Below are 23021 nucleotides of genomic sequence, written 5' to 3' on the forward strand. Positions count from 1 at the left end.
ACAATTCCTGCTTTACTTCTCGATGCCATAAGGGTGACATAGGCAAAGTCTGCTCCTGTGTGGGGCGGGCTGCCCCAGTTTAGCCCAAAGGTGGGAAGGCTCCTGAGTTTGGTATTAGGATGCCCAGCTGTCTCCAGATAGAAAGAATCTCCACTGTCAGCTTTGTCAGTAATAACGGTCAGGGTTTAGTCTCTATCTGCCTTACTCATTTGTTTCAATTTGGTTCAGAACCTGGGTGGGAGGGGCGGGTCTTTATTGCCCTTTCCACAAGCTCCAACATCTGGTGGGCTGGCTCATGGACATGACATTAGGGAAATAACTCCTGGACAATAACTCCTGGAGATTGGTGCCTCTGGCAGATGCTGTACTAAGTGTGGGCCACTGGTGTTTATCGGCGATTTACAGCAAATTGTTAGCTTTTGTGGTCACACGATTGGCTTTTTCTGTGACCTGGTGAGCAGTGTTAAGCCTTACACCACGTGCACTTTTTACTTTGCCTGCTGACTCAGTTTCAGATGGCTTTGCACACAGGGGAGTGGCTCTTTCTAGACGGTCAGGCCTGCAGGCATCAGGCTCTCACAAGCCCAGCTCAGGCCTCACCCCCTCTAAGCAGAAGGTTGGGCGGCTTCAGCAAGTCCAGGCTTAGCCTAATGGTGGTGGTGGGGGTTGGGAGGCAGGTGACCACTGCTTGCCCTTGACCTACACAGGTGCAGGGTTTCTGCAGCAGGTATATACTGAGGCCAAGAGTTAACTATAGGAAAAGGAGAGTCTCTGTGTTTGCAGGCTTTCTAGATATCAAGGCTGGGGCAATATTCAAAGGCAGCAAGTTCTGTATGCACTGCTGATAGTCTGTAGCTTCCAATGATTATTGCCAGGCCTATGCAGGTAGCCCTGGATTAGCTGCCCAAAATTCCATGCTGCGTTCAAGGTCAAGAGGGAATTGAGGGGCAAATTTGGATATAGGTGGCTCATCCACAGGTTTGAGAGTCTCCCCATACTATGGGGTCTCAAGTTGCCTCTAGATTAGTTCTCAGACTCAGATATCACTGAGACTCTCCTCTGGACTTGGCAGTGCTCTTCGGATCACAGCCCTGCAGTCTGACCTAGGTAACTGCTCCAGGGGATGAGAAATAAAAACCTGTTTTCTAAATTTGGAGGGTGTGGAGGCACTTGTGTTTGCCTAGTGAAGAACACAGAGGAAATTCCATACATTTTGTCAAAGAGAAAATGAGACGAAAAGATGATGCCCTATTGTCATTTCTTTTCTCTAAGTGATAACCACAACCTAGGCTGAACTGCTGAGAATTGGACACTGTACAAAACTCAACCCAGCACCATGCTAATCCCATATGCCGTATTTACAATTTGGTACTGTAATGCCCACATATGGGGAAAAGATCCCCTCACCCTCCCCAACCACCAAAACAGCTCTCTCTAGTATGATGCCCCTTGATCCAAATGGTATGTATCAGTCTCTCATATAACTTCTTGGCAGCGTCTGATACTTGGCCACTTCCTTCTTCTTGAAGCACTGTCTTCCCTTGGGGACCATGGTCCCTTATTGTCCTGATTTTCCTCTTACCTATATTGATATTTCTTTTCTGTGTCCTTTGCAGAACCATCCATTGACTCAATTTTATATTTGGCCCAAACATCTGAGTACTACACCAGAATATCCAACTGACCATTTGATATCTCAGCTTTGAGATTTCACAGGTAACTGAAAGATAATATTCCCAAAATGAAACACAATCTTCCTCCCAAACCTGGTCCTCTTCCAGTGAATGCCACCACCATTTAAGCACATATACCTGCCAGAAATTTTGGAGCCATTATTTCTACTTTTTTCTTTCACTCCAGATATTCAAAACCATTACCACCTCCATTCAATTTTTTTTTTAACTTCTTAATTTTTCTCTCTCAAACATCACTTACTTCTTGCCACCTCTACCCTGGTTATCTTTCATCTATACTAGTAAAATGTTCCAAACCTTCTCATGGAGGGCATAGGATTAGCACAACACAAACTATTCAAATTGCCAACCTGATGCCATCTCACCCTTATCCCCACCAATGGAAAACTCTTCTAAGACTTTTCATTTCTTCGAGGACAATAATCAAATTTTTAACATGGTCTCTAGCACCTCACATGTCCAGCCCCTGTCACTTCTTAACCTTACTAGCCTTCTCTCGGGTACCACCGCAGACTTATAGCTCTTCTCTAAGTTTCTTGAGGGAGTCATGGTGTCTCCATGTTGCTTTTCTGCCATGGAAAACCTCCCACTGCAGCTATGACTGGTCTGTCATATCTGAGTTCACTCACCATCTCCTCAAGGCAGTATCTATATGTCTGTATTGTTTTCTTTTTAGAATTAATAATTTGCAATGACTATTGGGTTTATTGTCATCTCGTCCACTATTCTACTCTGTACTATTGATGGGGTGGGGGTTGGGGGGGGCATGTGTTTGTCACTCACGTCAAATCCCCAGAGCCTGGAATAGTGCCTGGTACGTAGTACATACTCTGTGAGTATTTGTTCAGTGAATAAATGAACAACTGTAATGTGCTGGGACTTTGGTATCATTCGTATGCATGATATTTCTATCACAGCTGTTGCAAGTTTTAAAAACATGCTCTTGTTATAATTAGATACCAAGTTTTGTAAAGAAAGTGGCCCATAATTATAAAATCATTCCCATGGGAAAATGTGATCGACTTTGTGATACCTACTTTATTTTACGGATTCTTCAAAGAGAGCACAGTGGTAAAAAGTGCACTGCCTACATTTATCTCCTACTTGGATTTAAGAGTCACATCTTCTGTGCCCCTGGAAATCCTATCCATATTGTTGACCATAGCCATAAAGCTCAAGAAATTTAACAAATGATTAGGTATGTCTTGAAGCTTTGAAGTCATTATAAGATTAGAACCTAGGTTAAAATATATTAAAAACTATTAAATTTGTACCTTATTAAAAACAGAGCAATTCAAATAAAGAACAGAGCCTTCTCATACCAAATGCTTCATATACTGCAAAAATGATTTCCACATTTATTTTCTCCTTTACATCAAAGTAAAGCAAATCCACCTTACATTAATGTGGCACCTTCACTTACATTTGCAGTTTAATAAGAACTTGTTTAACACTTTGGTTTTATAGAAGATTATTAACATTTTTGTCCTTTGTTTCAGGGATTTGGTACCTGTTTTCTCAAAAACAAGAGGTTATGCGTATAGACTAATTTCTACCTTACAATTAATTGGTATTCAGAGATTTCAGGCTTTCAAAACTAACATATGTTAACCTAATATGATAAAATCTAGGTTTTCTAATCATATTTAAAAAGCATCTAGGAGTATTTTGTCTTTTATTCACATACTCATTCATTTGCTCATGGATAGTTGGAACAAATTCCCAAGAAAACCTCCCCATTTGGCTGTTGGACATAACCATCTGCTTTAGCAAAACTTTTGTTATTGGTAATTCCACCCTGAAATTTGAACCCTATAAAATTGTAGGACTCTATATTAGATTGGTGCAGAACCTTAAACCAGAGAATCTGCCAATATTTCTCTCTCTCGTTTAAAAAGAGTATGTGGATTAATTACAAGGTGCTGATTGACCAGGATTAGTCTTTATTCCTGCGTGCACAAAATTAATTCTTACCACTTACATCAATTAGAGTGGGTCAAGATGAGGAATTCAGGCTGAACCTAATAGAAAAACCTATTTATTAAGGCATCTGAAGTTAACAGAGGTTATTTGTGTTAAGAAATTATTCTTGTTTATCTATGGAGAGTTGTCGATGGCATTAGATTTCTTCATGTCACTTTGTAGAGTTATCAAAGCTTGCTTAAAACTGGGAGCCGTTTTAAGACATTTGACTAGAAAAAGTGGGAAGCAAATTCACCGTTTTTGTCCCATTTTGTCTGTAAGCATCAGATAATACTCATACCAACATTTAAGGAATCACAAATACTATTTACATTAAAGACAAGGAAACACATTGAAAAGAACTTATAAGGCTTCCCTCTTTACTCTTGCTGAAAACATTTGATAATAGATGTTTGAAATAGTTGGCCAACCGGATTTTCTAGCTCAGAATTTGGGCACTCTCAGATGGGAGCACCTTTTAACCAGGTCACCTCCTTCTTGTAGCGACCTCCCTTAAAATAATGAGGTCTCCATTTTTAGACATTTAGGCCACCACTAGTAATTTTCCCCCATTATAATCACTCCTTTGAAAATATTTTTGAACATGTCCTGTTTAAGTACCTTTGAATGGCCCTAATGACTCCTTCAGATTATAATCTATCTCCTTCATCTCAATTCTCACAGGTTCTAACACTACAGTTGCATAATAATTGCTTATCTCATGACAGCCTTGCAATAACCTCCCAGACAGAGCACTGTAGGTTCAAAGGGTAAGACTCTAATAATTCTTATTATATACTGCCAGGTTTTCTCCAAAAGGATAGCATCAATTTACATTGTCAGCAATAATGCATGAGTGTATCTGTTTTCCCTCCCATCTTTCCAGTGTTGGCCTTTGGCTTTTGTTCACTTGGTAGGTGTACGATGTTTTCTTTTTAAAATTTAGTGACGCTAAACATATCTTCATAGTTGCTCTTCTGTTTGTTTTCTTTTGGGTGAACTAGCTGTTAGTATCCCTGGACCACTTATCCAATGAAAATACGGTATTAGGGGTGGCCTAATAGCTCAGTTGGTTAATGCGTGAGAATATGATATTGCACTCACATTTATGTAAATTTGTGTGTGTGTGTATCAAGTCTCAAATTTTTGTTACACATATTTTCTCATTTTGTTGCGTTTCTTCTGTTTTAGCTTTAAAAGGTCTTAAGTTTTATATAAATCCATTTGTCCATCTTTCCCATTTCAATTATTTCTTTTCAACAAATTTTTTTCCTTGATAGCTGAAACTGTGCTACTCCAAATGTATAATTATTTAACTCATTGGGAGTGCACTGAGTTTATACACACACACACACACACACATATATATATATATATATATATATACACACATAGATCTATTATCTTTACTAGTGTTTTACTCGATTCATCTACATTTTATAGGTATTTTATCATGATATCTTCAAAAAATATTTTTGTTGTTTCACTTTTGCTGTTTAATTTTATCACCTTAGGTTTCAATAATCCTTGTGTTTATTCTTTCACTAAAAAAAAATAAGTTTTATCATTAAAGGAGGCAAAATAAAACTATCTTAGAAAGGAGGGTAAAAACTCAAGATAGCCAAATATACTAGGAATGTGAAAAACGGTGAGGTTGTCGGCGTAGGAGCTCCCTTCTCCTAACCCCTGACCCCAACCTGGGAAGCCTGAGGAAAAGAACAAGAAAAATAGCAAGAATGCACCTGAGACTTTGCCAGTGGTGAAAGGCATACACTTTGGTATCGCGCAGATCTGGGTATGAGCCCTGCTCCGGCCACATAAGAGCTGTGTGACTTAAGGCAACTTTCCAAATTGTGTTGCCCACCTTGTGCATTACTAAATGGTACAAATGGAGAGTGGACTGAAGGGGACAAGAATGGGTGCAGGAAGACCAGTCAGGAGCTTTTACCACCAAGTGGTGGTGTAGGGGAAATGATAAGTTGTATCCAGACGTCTTTAGGCATGGCCTGCTGGCAAGCTCCCAAAATGTTACCCATGGTTATTAAATATTTCACAGCTAGGCCACTTCATCAATTCACACAAAACTTTTGAATTCACCCCTCCACTTTCAAAGTTCTATTTTGAACCATTCCTAATTTGTACCTTTTATAGGAAATGTGTGAGGTATAATCTGGCATTAGGCAGTTTGAAATAAAAGTGAAACCCAGGTGCCATAGATGTAGTTTTACAATAATTTGTAACAATAGCTTGAGCCCCACCGGCTCTCTTAATTTAGATGGAGATCATTTTCAGTCGAGCTTATATAACTCCATGGTAGCAAGCTGATTTGGGGAAAGTCAGGGGGAAGAGGCTTGGCCTCTGAGGTCATTAATTCTGTCATTACTAGAGTAAAATTGCAATTATCCACATTCCTCAAGCAATGAGAAGTTCTGCCTCACTGAACTTTCTGGTCACTTTAGGGTTAACAATAAAACCTTCTTTCAACGCTTGTTAAATTTTTTTTCCTTTCTCAACTGGGTCATACAAGCTCTCACCTCAGTAACTATGTGTGGTGTGTCCAAACTATAATTTCATCTCTCTCTTATTATTCAGACTCTTCTTCTGCCTCAGGGTCAACTCTGCGAACAAGAAGCATCACCCCAGACTTCAGGAAGAGAAGACAGGCGAAGTGGGTTTAATAAACATTGACAGGATAACACACTTCAGGAGGTTTTTACTTTTTTCTTAAATAAATGTCTCATGTCTAAGTATTTGCATGGAAGGAAGGGTTAAATTTTCTTCTAGAAACCAAGTTTAGAAAAAAAAAAGTCCATTAAGGGCTTTGGCTTATGTAAATTTTACTCGACTGCAGGTGTGTATAGTGCCCTAAATGAGAATCTTGTGCCCTGAGAAGTGTTCTTGAATATATCTCAGCATCTAATAACAAGCACTGTCTACACACGGGTAGAGGAAAATCAACGGTGCCTACCAGACTCTCCATCTAAACACACAAGGATTCTTTTATGACTAGAACAAGGGGGCCAAATTAACTGCTGCTCTGCAGAGGTCACAGATTACACAGAATGTTTAAAAATAATGCAGTGCTCGACAGATGTGCAACTACTTGAAGATGAAAGGATCTTTTAATAGAACGCTGCCTACCTTAGAAGTGTTTTTGGAACTTGTATCAGTGATGGTTTGCCCTTTTAAAGAAGATGCTAAAGGTTAGTTTTCTATGGCATAAGGACTGCAGACAAATGCCAAAATTCTATTCCCAGACCTAAATTATATAATCAGGAATAGAGTGTTCGAACTGCACATCAAATAGTCTCGCTTTCTGGCAGACTATGAAAAAAATCAGTTTCAATGTTTGAAGTAGGCATTTGTTTATATAATGCAACCAACCATGACTGCCAAACACAATAATTAAATGCTTTAACAAGTGAGAAATCTTGCCAGAATATGTAATTTGAGGGGAAAATAAGCAGAGTTGATATGCAGCAGAAAATGCTGAATTATTTATCTCAGACTACTCAGAAGCAGACATTCATGCTGTGAAGTCTACCTGAAGAAATACTGAAAGAGAAAGGAGAGCGTCAGAAGGGGCCAGTTATTTTACTCAAATCTTATCTTACTTTTTAACTGTAAACAGTGCTCTTCCTTATCACCCAAACTTAAAAACTGAGGAGTTCTCACCTTCTTTTCATTATAAAATTACCTGTGTGAAAATGAAGTTAAACATCTACAAAGAAACAATAAGTAATTATAGTTTTATCTTTTCAGTCTTTGAATTATCAACTAAAAATTTATTCATTTTGGCTCTTCTGGAGAGGGGGAGAATGTGATTTTTTGAGTCCATGATAAGGGAGTGCTTTTATGTCATTTACTTCCATATTAAAACGGAAAAAAAGAATAAGAATGTTAACCAACTCGTCTTTAAAACTTCCTTCTAATTCTAAAGTCTCTGATATGAGCTTCTGTTGTAACATTCAAAGACAAAAATGATAGTATATTAACAAATAGCTGATGATATGCATCAATACTTTAAAATTACTTAATGGAAAACATTCCGCAAATTTGACTTATATAATAATCTTTATGTATATATTGTATGTAAATAATAATTCACAAACGAAATAGTATGTATTAATTATATTACACACTGTCAAAGCAATAATGACTTAAATTTTTTATTATTCTCTTATTTCACCTAAATGCTACTACTGGTGACACATAGCAACAATTTAATATAGGATTATAGTTACAATGAACAAGTAATTAGAACTTTTCAAAGGGTAAAACTTCTAAGACAACTGTAAAATCAGCCTTTATTTCCATGTTCACTCATCTCCACAATCAAACACTATAAATGCTGTCTGGCTTCCTCAGGAACTTAAAGGAACAAAGGGTAAAGCAGAAGAGAAAGCAGTATTTTCTAGAATCTGCATAGCACTGCAAAGCACCTAGTAACAAAGACTTATTCATACGAGCATCCATGGACTCAGATTTTAACCTTCTCTGTGGTATAGAGAGAACCCAGGGAGAGCGAGTCCTTGCACCACTTATAAAAGGTGAGTTAGGTAAGGGAAACACTAGAATGAAGACTTCTGGGATGATTCTCCCTTTCGGATACCCAAATAGTGGTTCCTTGATAAATCTGCACATCTTTCATGTGTTCTGGAGGGTAATCTCATTAGTATCAGGGATCCCCTGGTCCAAGGGACCATTAGCTTTTGAGTAGTCTACTGCCAAAGGCTCTTAACCAGTTACCCTTTTTTCACTCTTATCTGCAATTCATTCTCCACCCCAGACCTAAAGTGAATCTTTGGATTACATCAGTCCCATGCTTAAAAACCTGTAAATATATTCCCATTCCATTTAGAATAAAAGCCAAACTCCTTAACATGGCAAGGCCACGCATGATAAAACCCTCATGTATCCCTCCAGCCCCATCTCATTGTCCCATTTGTCCACCGCTCACTAGCCTTTCTGTCTTTCATTCATCCCTCCACTTCAGACAGATCTTCTCCAATCTCCTCCTACCAACAACAGTCCACTCTCTTTGGAATACCCTGTTCTCTTGGTCCATAGTACTCACCATGATTTATAATGATACACTTATATGATGGTCTTTAAAATTATCTTTCAGCTCCTCTAGACTATTAGCTCCCTGCAAGTGTCAGTCCCTCAGCACTAGTGCCTGGTGTATGGAGCCCTTCCATAAGTGCTGCTTCGTGAACAACTGAGTGAGGTGTGGGAGGACTCCTGGCTCGACCAAGCATTTGAAAGTCTTGGGCTTTGGTTCCTTCTTACTCATCATGGCTCTGGTCGTTCCTCTTTGAAGGAGCACTCTTTAGGACGGAGGCAAACAAACAAACAATGCAACAGAAGAGTTGTAACATTGTCACTTGCCTCAGCCAAAGGGACTACTATTTGGGGTCAACGACTAATAGACTCCTTAGCTGTGAATGCTTATGTGATCCAAGGTGTCCCCGTCATTCCCAGGATAATTAGTAAAGCCAGAAGTTTGATGAGTGAACATAAGAACGCAAAAACACTTTTCATAACCTTAGCTCTAGAGCTGACGTATTGGCACAACTCCAGGGGGCCCTGTTCACAGAGGGTGCAGAGCAAGTCTGCGGAGCCATGGGTTGTGGCCTTGCTCAGCTCCTCAGTATTGCCATCTGGATTATTCTTCAGCTTTATGCTTTGCTCCTAGGTTTATTCTTTGTCACAAACCCAACATTTATCTTATACATGTCTTTAAAAATATGATTAAATGGATCATATTCCCGATAAAGTCAGTGAAATAAGTCAGTGAGAGGCTATAAAAAATGAATCCACTGAAGTCAATTTTTTATTAGAAACACTCCCATTACTGCTTTTTGAAAATTGATTCTTCATTGTTTATTTACTTTGAAAACATAAATATTGAAAATATTATATAAAATTTTTTTCTTGATTATTTTTCTTGATATTTCTATAAAAATCTATGGGGTTTATGAAGAAAAACAAACATCTATTTCATTGAGGGAGTGACAATAAAAATTAATAAAGCCACTGCTTCCCTTAAATACAAAAATCCCTTAGTAATTCCAGGAATGGTTTCAAAGGGAAATTAGAAATGCATTTGAAGGTCAAAATCTGGGTTAGCGCAATGTCAACATGAAGAGCACCTTGGAAAAAACCTGATTGAGTTAAAGAATCATTCTTCAAAACTACTTCACAGGATTCGGCCAAAAGGACCTACATAAATAGTTGAAGGAACTTTGACATCGAAGTAAGGTATTAAAAGTAACTTAGGCAAAAATTTAGCCCGAACAGCATCTCATGATTTTTACATGTTAACTAAAGAGTTAATTGTCCCCTTTGATTGAAGCCCTATAGATTCAAGCGGAAGTAATTAATTGCAAGGGAGTCAGGCATCAAACTAAGTCAGACAATGTCCTGTGTAGGAGCCCAGATACCATCTCAGAAGCCTCTTCAACTGCCACCTATCCAGGCAAGAGTCATCTCTTCTACCTCTTTGCTCCTACGCACAATAAAGCCATATCCCCTGCTCTCAACAATTATGAGCCTTGAAGGCTTCTGCCCCTTTCCCCGCCATTTGAGGACTAGCTCTAAGTCAGGAATCTCCTTTTGTCTCTCCCAAATTCACCGTGAAGCTTTGCAAATGTCTGAGTTAATAAAAATGAACATCGGTTTTTACAGTGATCTTATTTTAACCATCTAACAAAACTAGGTGGAGGAGAAACAAAGAAGACCAGAGCAGGAGGCTTAAATTAAAATGTTAAAAATAAACTAGAATTAACAATTGCTTTGAGGCATCGTGACGTAAAATAAAAGGATTATTGCCAGATGTATGAACTATATCCGTCACAATTTGGCACTTATGTTATTTACATTTAAGGTCAAATGAGACAAATTCTGTTTTGCATTACTTTGTACAAAGTAGGAGGACTGGAGAAACTATGTATTTTGTATCATGAAAAGACTAAATTATTTTTCCAAAAGCCAATCAAACTTTAAATAAGTAAAAGGAACACTCATTTTTAAACCTTTACCATCCACTTCCCCCCAAATAATCAACTTATTTTTAGTGATTACATATAAAGCGTTGTGATTTGAAAGTCCTTTGTGCAACTACTTCAGGTCAGGCCTGATTGGAAACACTAACTGGAATGCTGAATTCTCACTTGGTCATCAGCCAGCACGACTCCATGGAAACCAGTGGGTCCCAACAGACCCAAGAAGGGTTAAGCACTCTAGAATTGCCTGCGACGACCCAATAAGAGAACGATCCTCAATATGGGTGCAGTTTCTCAAATGGACCATTACATTTTATTTAGAAGAACCCAAAATATACAAAATCTAGAAATTTATAGAGCGAACTGTTGGCAAATACAACCCTAATTCCTTCTTTGGAACTAGACTACAGAGAGTTGCAAATTATTTGAGGGAGCCCTCAGGAACCACAGCACTTTTGCATTGTGTTTAGAAGGCATTTTGGTTGTGTAGGCTCCCATTTTGTTTTGTTTTAGGCAAGAGTTGCAGGTAGAGCAGCCAGTGTGTTTTGTCCTGTCTTGGCAGCAGTGAAGGTCTCGGTCAGTCTACGTGTAGGCACCTGAACACAGCAACATGGGCACAGAAAGCCTTCCCTTGTTCATAGAAAAGCTCTCCCACCAACAGCAACCAGCTTAAAAAAATAGCAAGTAGACTTTTAGACTCAACCTTCACTTTTATATTCCTGGGAAGACCTATTTGTATATAAGTATTTAGCCACTCTGTGTACAAGTCAATCTTTAAATACGTTGGCTCTTGATGTCTCTCTAGACACACATCTCCCAGATAAACAAGAGGTCTTGAAACCTTTTATACCTGATGACTCAGAAATCTTTGCAAGGAACAAATATCACTCAACAATAATAAGAGAGTATTTTTACTTGTTATTGTTGGTGGATTTAATATCAACTTCAGTTCTACAGGAGGGTCTGTGCTGCTTTTCACAGCTTTGCTTCTTTCCATACATTTGAATTTGGTTTCCCCAAAAGATCCTGAGCGGTACAGAGGCTATGTAAGGAAAACCATGTGACAGCAGGTTCTTTTAATACAGGAACGTATTTCTGCTTGAATTAATGAAACATATTGTTTAGACACATCTGTTTGCAAACAGGAAAAACTATACTATTGTGAACAAGGAAAATTAATTATACTATGGAAGCACGTCGCTGGATTCTGTGCTTCAAGTTACTCTTTTCCAAGATATTGTATGTTAGATAAAGTATAACAAACAAAAGTCCATTCTGCCCAAACCCTATTTCAGTATTTTATTAAGACTATTTTCTTATATGACTCAGTTGTCTCTTATAAGTTTGCTGAAAAACCTAAGACTTAATTGAACACAAGACAGAAACAAGCAACCTTTTTAGTGTTGATCCTTGGAGACTAGTACCCATAAAAATCACTTGTGGAATTTCTTTCTAAAAGTCCTATATATAGCAGTAAAATATTTTAAAAGGATGGTGCTCAAAGATTTGGGGATGCTAGAAACCTGAAATCTTAGTGTTAGGTAACCAAAGGTGACACAAACCCAACCCTAATATATGTTTAAATAGACCCAATTTTCACATTGTTAGATTTAAAGGGTTGGTATCCCCAGTACCAGATAGGCTAATTCAGCAAATCAGTTTTTTAAAACCCACCTTTCTTATTGCTCATCAGGTTAAAAAAAAGTGTGTGTGTGTGTGTGTGTGTGTACACACCCCCTTTGTGGAGAAATAAAGAATCTTATTCATGCAGTGGATACAATGGCAGGTGTACTAGGCTGAAGACCAGACATCTTGATTCCAGTTCAGTCTCTGACACAAACTTGCTGTGCAAACACATTGGTGTCACCTACTCTTGTTGGGCCTCAATTTTCTCATCAATAACATGAGATATTTAGGACCAGATCTTTTCTGTGTCTAAAATTAACACCTAGGTATGACTGAGGTGAGCAAAGAGAGGGGTAGAGACACTGGGCTCATTGGTTTTCTGGAAGGTAGGATTCTACCCCCAGAAGAGAAGAAGGGCATTTCATGAATGGGGAAGATGACAAAGAGATGCAGGTTAGCAGGGAGTAGACCAAGTGCAGGTAGCAGAGCGGGTATGGGATGGGGAAGTAATAGGAGATACAGCTAGATAGAGCCAGACCATACAAGCCCTTCAAGGGGGGAAATCAGTGTTATCTATGGTGACTTCAATTTCTTGAGGGAAAGGCTAAGTTTACCTTTGTTCCTAGACGCTCTTCCCTGGGCAACGTTCCAATCTGAACTGATGGACTTACTTCAGGCAACCACAACCCCATCGACTGCAGAAAGAGGAACATCTGAACCTTTTAATAAATTTTGTCCACATTGTATGTCTGCATTATATTTCTATAACTTGCCTCTTTTATCCAGAGCATTGCCAGAGTAGAAGGAAGACTCAGAAGAAAAACTCAGACACATATCACTGTGGCAATGTTTTATTGTTGCTTTAATGAGAAACTCTTGCTCAAACAAAGTCATTTCCAATGTGGAAAGAAGGGATCACGATATTAGATCATTACTGGATAATCATTCCACTGAAGAGGTAGAAGCAAGGCACGATTCTGACTTGGCCCATTGAAGCCAAGTTTATACATTACAAATTCCTTTGACCTTAACTCTGCTTTCCTCCTATTACCTGAGCTCCAGAGTAGGGCTCCCCATACTACCTCAACCACCTTCCCCGAATTGCCAAACCTTAAGGAATAAAAGAACAGATGCCAGAAGCAGCTGTGGGGGTTACCACCTGTTTTATAGCTAAGAGAAACAACAGCCTTTCTTCAGTGGTCTGTGTGCTGATGCCTTCAACAAATTGAGAAAAAATGACCCAGCAGGAAAAAAGCCCCCTGTCTAGCCTTGACATGAATTATTAACCAAATCATTGAACACTTGGCACAGGCAAGAAAAAAAGTTCTATTTCTTTTTTAAAGCTTTCTTTTCTAATGACACAGTATTGTCATTAGAGAACAAGAAGGAATTTTGTCCAGTAGTCATAGTGGCATCAAGTACTGCAACTTATTTAAATAACTTGCCGCCTACAAACAGATTGTATTCTAGATCATTCTGAGTCCGGACTCAAATTATGGAGTCTAGAACACATTTTCCCATAGACATAACATCCTAAAGGACAAATAGGTTACAAAATCACCTAGACTGGTCTGTTTAACTTGAGTGCTAAACACAAAATGAAGCCTATCCTCTTGATTACAACTTAGTTCCGTCCACCTTTGCAAGCCAGAAGCTGGGAAGGCATCCTCAGCAGCTCAATTATTGGTCTATTGTCCTCAGGCCCTGTTTCTACAGTCTATGTCTGAGTCCTAAAGATAGAGGAATAGAGAACAGAAAGTATTTTCTAACAGAGCAATTTCCACTTAAAACTCCATGAGATATTAGAAGCATCTCCCCCAATGCTGCACAAAATATCGCATGACGCTGGCAGATGCTCCAAAGAACAAAGCACTAATTGACTCAGAGTAGGCTGTGTGCATGATTATGGACAGCAGTGTTGGCTGGATTATGGGCACCTTCTAGTCATGGAGACCTTAGCAACTTAGACCAGATGAAGACAACACCACAGGTGTTCATAATATGAGACATGTTCCCCCTCACCCAAGATGCCAAGAAACAATTTGAGGAAATTTGTAGAAGGATGGACAGTTTGTAAAAGTATGCAGAGATAAGAGCCAGGGATTGACAGATTATACTCAGAACTATGTTTTACTTAAAAAAAAAGAATGCTACAATTAGGTTCAAAAGCCCCAGTTTCATGGGCACTGTTAGTTGCTTACCCAGCATCTATTCTCCACTTCTTCTTTCCCAACAACAACTTGTCTCGTTGAAGTTCAACTCTCCTCAACTCTTCTACTCACCAACATAAGAATAGGTGCAGCTGATCCCATCTCCAGCTCTACCAGTGGACCCTGATTAACCTAAGCCAATCAGTGCATGGCCTTCTGAGTGTGGTTATTGCTTTCCATGATGTAAGTGGCCTCATCAGATTGGAAGAAGGGACTTGTATTCTATGGCTGGGAAGAGGTTCCTCTCTTTCTCCTGGTGCATATAGACAAGGGAATCTGTTCATGTATCTGTGTTTAGCAGCCATCCTGTAACTATTTAGGAGAACCTGCCTGAAAAAGAAGCCAAAAAAGATGGCAGAGCAGAAAAGGGGGAGAAACTAAATTCTTAGTGATATTCCTGAGTCCCTGAGTCAATGAACCTTAAAGGCCACCACTCCCTCAAGAGAAGTTTAGTAATTTCTTTTTGTTTTAGCATATTTGAGTAAGAGTCTATATTACAGTTAAAAATGTTCTATCTGACGAAGTGAAAAACCACTGTGTGTGGGAAACAGTGAAGCTAATAACCAGTGAAAGTATGAAAACTTGGAGATGTGGGAGTGGGAGATATAAGATGTAACAAATGTGAATGTGCTTTGAATGTCAGAAAAGAAAGTGCCTCACATAGCTCTAGTATTTTCTTCCTGAACATACACTGATATATTAAAATAAGAATTCTTTAGAATGTAAATTTTCAATTGGTTATAAGTCTAAAATACAAAATGTTCATCATTTGCTCTAAATGGTTCAGGAACCACATTTTCCTGAACCAAGATGCCATATTAACTCATTTACTGAACAACTGTATACTGTATACTGTATACTCAGTATACAACAGTGAGCAAAACTATATAACTTGCCTTTAAGGTTAAAAAATCTGGTGGTGGTTGAAGGGAGATAATTAATCCTCTCTATTTATAAATGTAAACATTTGATGTTTAAATTGGCACTTCCAAAGCACGGATGATTTGTTTAATTGAAGTCTGAATGAACTTCTGAGAACTAGTTGAAAATAATTAGAAGAAAAAGTTTCCTTGGCTATCTTTCAAGATGGTCAGAAGAACAATCACGAGAGAAGAAAAATAAAGTGTTCAATGTCTCACAGCAAGTCAGCCGGTCATGTCAACGAACCTCCTTACCATCTGTTGTTTTTTTTTTTTTTTGTACTCTAAAGTGATCCCATGAGCATCATAACCATTTTCATAAGTGTTTAAAGTTTCTCAGATAGAAAAGCTCATATTCATTAAAAATCATAAACATGGAAAACTTTGGAGTTTTATTTTGTGTCTAAGGAACACATAGGCCTCTAGGTAGACAAAGCAGTAGGACAGTTCACTGAATTCCAAAGGGAAAAAGTCCTATATCCCCCACAAAAAACTAGCATTGTATTATTCTCTGCTCAAGCTCACTCAACTCTACCCATATAGGCAGAACCAATTTGAAAAATGGAACATGTTCCAAAAGACTCCTGGTAAATGTTTTTCATTTCTACAGGAAAATGTGTTCCATGTTCTAATGGTAGATGTGGTTCCCAGCTCTGCCTATAAAAGCGTTTTAACCCATAATGATTCTCAAATGTGGGATCTAACCACAGCTTATCAGTGTTTTTTTTAATGGAAGAACCCATGTCTGAGATACCAGGGGGTAACCCAGACTGGGAAGATGAGTTGTTGAAAGGAGGAGGAAAGGGGGAAGACATCTTTACCCTGTCTTTTCTTCTCTCCTTCAACCTAGCATTACCCAGAAGTAGCAAATTCTCACCTTGGGATGGACAACACAGGACTATCATGACATGTACGCTCCTCCTTTCTACAGCCCGCTCTTCTGAACTGTTCACTCCTCCCTCCTCTCCCTAAGAGGTTCAAACAGGCCACCGTCCTGCTTGTCTCTTCATTCTCTTCTCAGGAGAGCAGAGCCAATCACAGTGTTCATTTCAAAGCATTCCACCTAAACTCTTGCCACAAATTAAATAAAAATGCCTACTTGTAGAATTTCAAAATTAAAACTGCGATAAAATATAACTATATAAAACTTGAAAGTGCTATATAATTGTCTTCTGTTACTGCTCTGCTGTGTCAGTGAAACTCCTGAATCACTCTTACGCGATCACTTACGTCTGTAGCACTATGGTTTTACAGAAAATGAATGTATCTCCAAACTCCAGTATCAGGACACATCACCTAATAAAAAATATTTATGTCTCATTCTCTACTTGTGAGAAGTTCTCCCGGAGATGAGGTTTGTCCACAAATTTTGGAATTTCAATTGTTTATGGGAACAATGGGGAAGAAGACGAACAATGGGAACTGGCCCCCGATATGTACATTTGAAGTACAGCAGGAGTTAAATAGGCTGTTTGCCAGAGGGCTTCCCATGCATAGCTTTACGTCTAATGAGGAAAAAATACACTCCAAATATTTTTCAAATGAACTTCTGGAAAACAACTCTGGCTTACATTGAAGACCGCCTGCGCATAACATATGCAGCACATACACATAGATTTACTGACTGAATCCTTATTAGATCCCAGTCTTGCCCTGTAGAACCCTAGCCTTGCATATTCACATATTCTTCAAAAATTTGGAATTTTTGAAAGTTTTCTTTCAAAAGGGCATTTGGCTAAGTGAGAGGTCTTTCTAGATCTCAGGGGTGGTGTGTTAGAGTCAGCCTAGGCCTCGATGCCCTCTGAAGCTTTCTTTAGCATTGTCTCCCAGACAGATGAGTGAGACTGAGGGCACAAAGCAAAGAATTCATTCACTGAGCCACGCATTTCACAACTTTAAGCCTGGCAGATCAAGGAGACTTCTTTTTTCCTTAAGTAAATATTTCAACAAACTACTTTTTCTATGCAGGCAAAATTGTCAAAATTAGTAATATGTATTTTGTTTAGAAATAGACTCAGTGCAAGTGCATCTAAATCTGGTTTTTTGGATGGAATGCACACCTTGGCAGGTGAAACTCGTCTGGGTTGTTTCAAATGATTTTTCTTTCATCAACCCTTACATTGTTTAAAGAGGGGGCCCCCAAATTTCCAGTTAAAATTATAAATAAAGTATGGAATTTAAAAAACTGGCTCTGAATATGGGGTGATTCAATAAAACAAAAAAGCTCATAATGAACTAAATTTCTTCAGTTTAAAAGTGCCACTATATTTTTATTGCTAAAAGAGATCTTCTGTGGCCCTTCCTCAGGCATATTTTTATGGAATCATCCTCCTCATAAGACTCTCCCGAAGGAAACCTGGCTGGTGGGAAAAGGAAAAAATGTTATATGGGGTGAAGAGGCAAAGAAGAAAAATGAAAATCCACCCAACAAAATATTTAAGCCTGGAAAATGACAGTTGTGAAGAAAATCACCATAGTTCCTAATTTGGAGTTACTCCAAGAAAATAAAACATGACTGTAAATACAGCCATGTTTAAGATTTCCCAGGATTTAAAAGGCAGTTTTATCAGAAATATTGGATAATAACAATTTCTTGGAGTTTTAAAATTTACTTTGCAATATTTTTCACATTCAGAACTAGGAAAAAAAATGTGGGCTAATCATGTTAGATGGAGGCACCTACCTGGGAACTCTCTATACTTAAAACCAACTCAGCTTATTTATGTCTTCTGAATGTATGTGAAGTTTCTTAATGCAGAGTCCCAAAAGTTTGTGAACAGTTATGCGTAAGGCACCGAGCTATGATGTGCCATGCATATGGCCTAGCCCTGCCTCTAAATTCCTTTAGTCCATTAGAGCAGGAGTTAACAGCGCTCAAGAAGGCATTTCAAGAAGGATTTTTAAGATCACAAAGCAGTGTCAAGAGGTACTACCTAATTAAAATTGCTAAATGAATTGTTCAGAGGCTAACTGATACAGCAGTTTTGAGGAGGGCCAGATAAAATCAGGTTGGAGTAATTTAAAAAGGAGGAGAAATTTGAACCGAGTTTAAAAGGACAGATAAGGTCTAGATAATTGTATTACTGCTATTGCCCTCTAGCTCCATTGGAGGGCCTGCCAAGGGCCAGGCTCTCACTGCAGTTGGCATTGTACACGCACTCTCTAGACTCACAACTAAACTAAAGTGAGTTCATTATCATGATTTTATAGATGGGGATGGCAAAATAAAACTTGCTGGAGGCTTCCCAGGAAGGAGGTGAGCCAAGATCCACACCCAGGTCCAGTGGACCCCAGAGCCCGCTGTGTTTCTCTCACAGCAACTCAATGAGTGGAGAGTTCTGGGTGTTACAAAGAACACTTTTCTGTAACAGTTGACTTAAAGATAAAAATAAAAAAACCCACACATAGTTTGGACCTTATGGAGCAAGCAACAACATGTCAGTGAATTTTAGACGAGACACCTAACATAATTCATTAACCCAGCACTTTGGGTGCACTGGGCTGATGGGCAGAATGAATTGAAGGTTCCCAAGTTCAGAAAATCAGAAAGAGAAACGGGTCCTTCTGCCGGGATGTGGTGACATGAAGGCACACAGATGGCTGGGCTGGAGGCAGCATTTCTTAGTCCAGGGCGGTAAAGAAGCACTGCACTTGGACTTGCCCTTATTTAAAACCCATCCTGTTTCAAAAACTTACTACCCTGTTTCCCCGAAAATAAGACCTAGGTGGACAGTCAGCTCTAATGTGTCTTTTGCAGCAAAAATTAATATAAGACCCAGTCTTATTTTACTACAATATAAGACCGGGTCTTATGTAATACAATGTAATACAATGTAATACCGGGTCTTATATTAAGTTTTGCTCCAAAAGACACATTAGAGTTGATTGTCCAGCTAGGTCTTATTTTCAGGGAAACATGGTAGTTGCGTGACTTGGGGCAATGCCTTAAATCTGTGAGACATTAGTCTCCTAACTTGTAGAGTCCAATTCATGATAATAACTGCACAAGACTAAAAGAATGAAATGAGAAAAAAATATGTAGGGTGTAGTTTGTAGTAAATGCTCAAATGTTCTTTGTTTTTTTCGTTTTTGTTTTCGTTTTTCCTTCATGAAGGCCCTGGAAATGGAAAAGAAGGGAAGAAACAGATGGTGAGGTAAATTTTGTGAGATTTGGTGGCAAATTAGATATTAGGGGTAGGGCTGGGGAGGAGGGAGAGAGAGAGATGTCAAGTGTGCACTTGAAATGATAAGCCTGCACAAAAATACCTTCATTTTCTTAAGTAAAAGTTAGGAGAATGTGGCACTTTTAAGATAAGTGAACTTGGAGGAGCCTGGAAGATCCCCAACTGAAAACACCCAGAAAAGAATTAGATGTGAGACAAGAGGCTTAGGAAGAAAAGGGAAACCAGAGAAAAACAATTTGGCAATCATTTGCCTATGAGCCTTGTTGCTATATTATTCTATTTATGAGGACCTTGTGAAATTGCTGAACTTTGAGTAACTATGCTTTAGAAATCAAAGGAATATATATGAAGTTACAACATTTTAAGAAACCAGACCCCATACTTTTTAAGACAAAGAATATTAAAAGAAAATAGTCTACTTAATACAGGACTTAAGATCAATTGCAACTCAGAGTCTTTCGATTTTAAAACACAATGACTGCTTTAATAACCCTACTTAACTCTAAATACTCTTTATCACAAATGTAATCTTCCTTCAGAACAGGCTTTCCTTATGCCATAGAAAAGGCATGATGGTGCAAGGCAGTAATAAAACACAGATTTCTAAAAGTATGCATAACTTGGAAAATGCAACTGAAATTGCGATGGTTGCGATCTGGGATGAGACGGAAGAAAGGGGTCAAAGCACAGGGGGTGCTGAGGTTGGCTGTACCCCACCAACATGCGTGCAGACCTTGATCATCTAAAGCTGTGCTGGATAATTCTGTTTTGCTGACTTCTTAAGCTTGGTGAATCTGGTCCAGCGCTTCTATAAGTTTCTCAAATATTACAACTAATTATCTGTTCCAGACTCTGGATTCATCATCTACTGCTGCTGAAGGCAGATCTGGCACCACTGAGTGCATCTGGTTCATAGGACATTTAATGTGATGGCCTTTCCGTGCTTACACGATGGTCTCTGGGCATGCCACTGGTAGGTCTATCCAAGGTTCACCATCATCATCATCATCTTGTTTTCATTAAAAACATGAAAACCTCAGTAATCTTCTGAGATCCTGTACTTTGTGGGGATAGGACATCCCATGTAGTTTTTAAAATACAGGAATTACCTCGTACTTAGGAATATACCAAGTGGATAACTTGTTAACCTTCATGTATTTAAAGCATAGCTTTGAAACACATAAGAGAAGAAACCGATAGAACTAAAATAAAAAATGGACAATTCACTGACACAATGAGAGTGCTAAAACAGCTCTCTCAGAAAATGACAGGTCAAGTAGAGAAAACATTAAGTCAGCATATTGATGATTTGAATAAAAATTAGATTTTTGATTTAAGTCACAACTTTGTACCCAAACAATAGAAAATAAGCGTTATTTTCAAAGACACAGAACATTCACACGTGAACAATTTATATGCGAAGTACATTTCTTTGGATCAAATTTCTAATCCCTTTGGTACTAGATATTTCTGATATCATTGTTTATCACACAGTGTTTCCCAGAAACATTATTTGCATGTGTTTTACTTCCTCTGACTCACTTTATCATCTTTGTTACAAGGGCAGAAGACTCGTGTCCTTGCCTTTGCATTCCTTTGCAACAATGTTTTCAGCTTTATAAATAATGCTTTATACAAAGTAGGCACTCATTTATAAAATAATCACTCTGCCACATATCACTTTTAACGATGTATCAATAAGAACTTATGCTACTTCTTTTCCAATAATGTGTGGAGTCCATCAGAATCGATCAGATGCTATTAGACTGGAGGTTTTTTAATAGCAAAAAACATAAGGAAAACTTTCTTTCACCTTAGAATTTCAGATGACTGTCATTCTTTGCTGATTCTTGATCCAGTGGCTTAGCTACATGCTTCAAGATGCCCCACAAGTCTTACAGGGAACATATAGGTCGGTCTGAAGGGCGAGGGCAAAAAGTGAGGGACTCCCTAACTAATAAAGTCAAGGGCTGGCTCCATTACAGGTTATCCAGATGGAGCGCTGGAGCACATAAAACTATTGTACAGGGCTTTGTGCTTCAAATGTCCTTTCTCCAGGCACCTCCTAGAGCGACAGGTCACAATATGGCTTCAATTCATTTCTATTTCTTCCTATAACAAATTTCTAGGTTTGTGCTGGCTACTTCCTCTTTCCCACACTTGACTTTCACTCTCCATTTTCTAAAGTACTACCTTCGACAGAACAATACAGTAATAGGTTTAAAAAGTAGAAGGCAGGGTGGGGAGCTGTGGGGACGGAGGAGGTATTCCACGGCTCACAGCTGGGAAACCCTGCCAGTCACACCTCCGTGGCGAAGATACACAGTTCAGGGCAGCATGTAAAGGCTTTGCAGAAAAAGAAACCCATTGACCTTGCTGAAATCCCAAACGTATTCGACCATGAATCCCCCTCCCCCTTGTTGTTTTTGACAGAAACCTATTACCATAATTCCACAATACTGAGGACAGAGTGTCCTGAGAATCCCCTAATGCTCAATGCCAGGAACAGGAACCAGTTCCTCATTCCGAAGGTCATCCCTTCATGAGAAAAAACAAGGCTTTTTTTTTTTTAAAAAAACTTATGCCCTTTTTCTCTCAAGAATGGTTGGGGAACCCCCTCATTCCCTTCTTCAGAAATAAGGAAGGACTGGCAATGAGCAAGTCTTCTTCCTCTGCCCCATCCCCATGCCCCCACCTCCCCTGGATGTCTAGTCTCTACACCAGCTTATGATGTGCAAATTTCTGGGAGATGTTTAAAAAAATGTTTAATTGTGTACACACAACATACAATTTACCATCTTAACCATTTTTAAGCGTACAGTTAATTAAGTGCACTGTTAATTAAGTACATTCACATTGGTGTACAACCAAACTGCAGAATGCTTCAACAGGAGACTTTTTTTTAATAAAGTCTCTCCCAAAACTTAGAGAGTCAAATCTGTACATCTTTCTGAATGTCGTAATTTTGTGCTATATTTTTGTAACCACTATACTTAGCCATTACAACACTTTTCATCTTTGATTATACAAGGTGTGATCAACCAATACGGTGAATGTTTAAATAAAAAAAATTATTACAGTCAAAGACATATTGCTATTAATCCCCCTCAAAATATTCCCCTCACTTTAAATCCACTTATCCCATCGTCCTTGCCACTTTCTGAAGCAGTTCTGGAAGTCCTCTTTTGTGAGTGTCTTTAGTTGTGCTGTCATGGCTGCCTCGATGTCCTGAATCGATTGAAAACATTTATCTTTCATGGTCATTTTGACTTTGGGGAAGAGCCAGAAGTCACATGGTGCCAGGTCCAGTGAATAAGGTGGATGAGGACACACTGTAATGTTCTTATTTGACAGAAATTGCCATATACCAGAAGCCATGTGTGACACAGAGCCTTTCCATTGGGATCACAAAATACAG

General features: G+C 38.7%; 1 protein-coding gene across 1 annotated transcript in view; it reads right to left on the minus strand.

The window, feature by feature from the left end:
• PLEKHG1 (pleckstrin homology and RhoGEF domain containing G1) overlaps positions 1 to 23021 on the minus strand; it is a 214113-nt gene that overhangs the window by 128601 nt on the left and 62491 nt on the right. The gene's annotated exons all lie outside the window — the stretch shown is intronic.

This window comes from Rhinolophus hipposideros (genome assembly GCF_964194185.1).
Source record: "Rhinolophus hipposideros genome assembly, chromosome: 3".
Taxonomy (NCBI): domain Eukaryota; kingdom Metazoa; phylum Chordata; class Mammalia; order Chiroptera; family Rhinolophidae; genus Rhinolophus; species Rhinolophus hipposideros.